Raw genomic sequence first — 4,128 nt, 5'->3', positions numbered from 1 at the left:
TCGTCGTTGTCGATATATATAACTCCCTCCCAGATAACTTCGACATGATGGACGGTCGATATGTATACCCCCTCTCGACCGTGATAACTTATACCACGGGAGCACCCCTCGGCCCTCTCGCTCGACCAAAACTCTCGAGGACACCCAAACCCTAGAAAAAAACGATGTCGGTCTCCTACCCCCTCCCGCCGCGCCCCTACCCTTGAAGCGTTGCCTAGGCCACCCCAAACCCGGAATAAGCTAGGTCTACGTTTGCACTAATATATCCACCTGCTGTCATGTTTGTGTAATAATTGCCATGTTGTAATATTTGCAGAAACAATGGAGCACGGACGAGATGAGCAAGCAGAAGAGGTGTTGGGGGACATAATCTTAGCCGGAGGTGATATCTTGTCGTATCTTAACGACAATGATGGTCTGGAAGAACAGGGTGAAGAAGCAGGCTGCGGTGATCGAAGAGTGGAGGAGGAAAGACATGATTATGATGGCTCCGGTGACCCAATGCTGGTGCAAGAAGGAGCCAGTGGTGACGGCTCCGGTGACCGAACAGAGTCCGGCCAGGTAAATATATTAGTTAAGCCTGTGCTGACTAGCTAATTGATGCATTCATTGTTTTGGTATGTACACATATTAATTAACACTCGTCTTTCTTCTTTTTTCTAGCCCTTCGGATCGAGCACAACTGCGGTAAAGAGACGAGGCCCGAAGAGAAAGTTGCGCTCGGATGAAAGGTTTGAGATCACAGCAATCGCGCGCGACGGCCAACCGATTGAACCCCTCCGGACAAAGGATGCTTTTGCTGCTCAGTGCGGGGTTCTAGTTAGGGACAAGATCCCGATTAGCATCCACCAATGGTATAATCCTAAGAAGGAAGACCCTGAGGTGTCTTATGTCAATGATATGCAAAAAGATGATCTTTGGACTGAGCTGAAGGCAAATTTCACCCTACCGCCAGAGGAGGATCCGGAGAAGCCAGTTAAAGAGCAATTAATCAAGTCTCATGCTCTTAATAAGATGGCAGACCTATTCAGGAGGTGGAAGAATGAGCTGAAAATGTTTGTCGACAAAGAAGAGACACCTGAATTCATCGGCCGGTATGAGAAGATCAGAGATCACTGGCCCGCATTTGTGGCCCACAAGACATCGGAAAAGAGTAAGAAGATGTCAGCGACAAACAAGATGAATGCTGCGAAGAAGAAGCTTCACCATTGCACGAGGTCAGGTGGCTACCTCAAAGCCCGGCCTAAGTGGGCCAAGTCTGAGAGGGATCTGCTTGATAAAGGGATCGAACCACAGACAATGAACTGGCCAGACCGTTGCCGGACTTGGTTCTTCGAGGCTGGCGGAACCTTGGACCCTGTATTAGGGAGGTGTCGTTGGACGGACGAGCAACTTGCAATACCCGTCAAGAAGATTCAGCACTATATCGATGCAGCGCAGCAAGGGACGTTCGTTCCAGACAAAGAGAACGACGAGCTCACAATGGCCCTCGGGAATCCTGAGCACCCTGGACGGACACGAGGCACGCCAGGCTCCGTTCCGTGGAAGGCTGGTTTTCCGGACGCGGGCGGTTACAAAACCCAGGAGAGGAGGAAAAAAGTGGAGCAGATCCAAATTCAGCGTCTGCACGAAAGGGTTCAAGTGCTAGAGGAACGAGACAGCAATAGAGATGCCGAAACTGCCCCCGAAGCTACACCGCCATCTTAGCGTAGAAGCAGCGTGGCTTCCACCGAGCTGCCTCAGCTGGAGCATGCGGCTACTCCTAGCTACCCCGTGGATGCTATCACGGAGTCTCAACATTGCCACCTTATGACGGAATGGCAGAACTTGAAAGTCAAGGCGGCTGTTGGCTCTGTTTTACCTACTGAACCCGGCGCAACCTACCACTGCCGGCCAATTCCTGAAGGATATGCTAGGGTGATGGTGGATGAAATAACGGAGGGATTTGAGGACCTCCAGCTTGACCACCCTACCGGTGAAGGGGAGACTCGGCTGGGTTTAGCTCTGAAGACTCCATGCCTATGGCGGAAGGAGCTCATCAAGCTTCCGAACTGGACAGCTCCGGCGAGTAAGGGCACTCCGCCTCCTCCTCCGCCTCCTCCTCCGGCGAGTGATCAGGGCACTCAGCCTCCTTCTCCGGCGCGTGGCGGCACTCTGCCTCCTTCTCCGCCAGCGCTGGCGCGCCAGAGCAGCCAGCCTCCTCCTTCTCCGCCTCGTCAGCAAGGGTGGAAGAGACCCGCCGCTGCTGCGGCTGCTCCAGCGCGTCGTAGTCCTTCTCCTCCGCCTCGTAAGCAAGGAAAGAAGACAGCCGCAGCCGCTCCGTCTGCTCTGCCAGCGTCTAGCAGTACAGCTGCCAGAGGCGGGAGGCAATACAGATTCGGTCCTTCTCTGAAGACTCCAGAGAAGTTACCATATGAGAGGACCGAGGAGGAGAACGCGAAGATCGTGCAAGCCCAAGTGAAGAACTTCTTTGAAGGGGACAAAGCAAAGAAACATCCACCTCCCGGAGGAGAAGGTAGATCCGGTGAAAGCTAAGCGCACTCTGGCTGCCCTAACAAAACCACCAAAGTCTCCGCCAAAAGGCAACTATGAGCGCGTTCTTGCAAAGGCATATGCCGAAGCGGAGCGGTCGGGAAGTACTGTCAGTGATAAAAGGATGAAAGAACGACGAGCTGGGAAAAAAATTGCCCAGCTCGGCGAACAAGAGAACCAATCGTGCCCCCCGCTCAAGGTGTCAAAAGACATCGTCGCTAATGATCCGGGTATGGTGCCCGGTTATACCGATCTTGGAGATTACCTGCCCGACGATGTACATTATGAAATCATGGAGGTGGACGAACACAAATACCATTACGGGAAGCCTCTCGTCAAAGATGTCAAATCTCTAAGCACGATGATGCGAAGACTACATGATTGGTACATGAAAACCTGCAGAGAGTCTGATGGGATGAGTACTTTAACGCTGAGAGTTAAACCGGAGCATGACCTCGTTGGAATTGAACTGCTGAATGTTCCATTTGAGGATTTCTTCCAGTTTTACAATCTAATAATGTCCCTCGATAAAACAACGATCACTTGCTACTGTCTGTAAGTAGTACTACTTCTGTCATTAAGTCTCTCTATATAGGTCAGCTCTTTCATTGCATGTATTTATACTTATCCTCAGTATATTATGCAGATTGAAGATCGCCGAATTGAAGAAAAGACAAATCGGTGATATTGGGTTCATTAACACAAATCTCATAGATGCAACTCAGGTTAAATTTCATGCCAAAGAAGCCGAGGCCAACTTCCTACAATCGTTGGTAATAAATCAAAACAAAGATATAATACTCTTTCCTTACAACTTCAAGTGAGTGTTACTGTCTTCTGCATATTCGGTTTCCCTTTATTAGTCCAGGTTATGGTAATGTAATTGATGACTTATGCATGCATGCGCAGCTTCCACTATATTCTCCTAGAGATTAAGCTTGAGCCGGGAGTAGTAACCGTCTTAGACTCGAGACGAAAAGATCCCCAGGACTATGCGAACATGACTCAAATGCTCCAGAAGTAAGTTAAATCGATCATTATCCACCATATCAGCAACTTTGTTCATTTCCTGATACCAAGTAATTGTTTTCTTTGTCTGGCAGGGTTTGGAGAAAATTCACCTCAAAAGCCCCGGGACTGCCGAACCACCTGCAATTTAGACACCCAAAAGTAAGTACTATAGTAGCATGTTCCGCGCATCTCCTAGTGATTCAAGCGCTAGTTTGATCAATACCATTTAGCATGCTTGCTTATCAGTTTGATTGACCTCTATTTCTTGTAAAGTGGTTGTGGCAGCAACCCGGGAATAATTACTGTGGATACTACATTTGCGAGTCCATCCGCTACCATACCTGTGAGTGCGGCTACACTGAAGAACAATATGAAGTGCGTAAGCAATAATATTCACAATTTGTTGAGTTTCATTTATTCATATATATATGTATTGACCCCCTTCTTCAAATTAGATTTTTCGGAAGCGGGATGAACTCCTAGCACCAGCTCGTATGCGAGGAATTCAAGAGGAATTGGCGGCATTCTTCCTTGACCATGTGATCGCTGAAAACGGAGAATACTATGTGGACCCTGTGTTCCTAC

The sequence above is a fragment of the Triticum aestivum genome, chromosome 2D (assembly GCF_018294505.1).
Source record: "Triticum aestivum cultivar Chinese Spring chromosome 2D, IWGSC CS RefSeq v2.1, whole genome shotgun sequence".
NCBI lineage: Eukaryota > Viridiplantae > Streptophyta > Magnoliopsida > Poales > Poaceae > Triticum > Triticum aestivum.
This window is presented reverse-complemented; position numbering follows the sequence as displayed.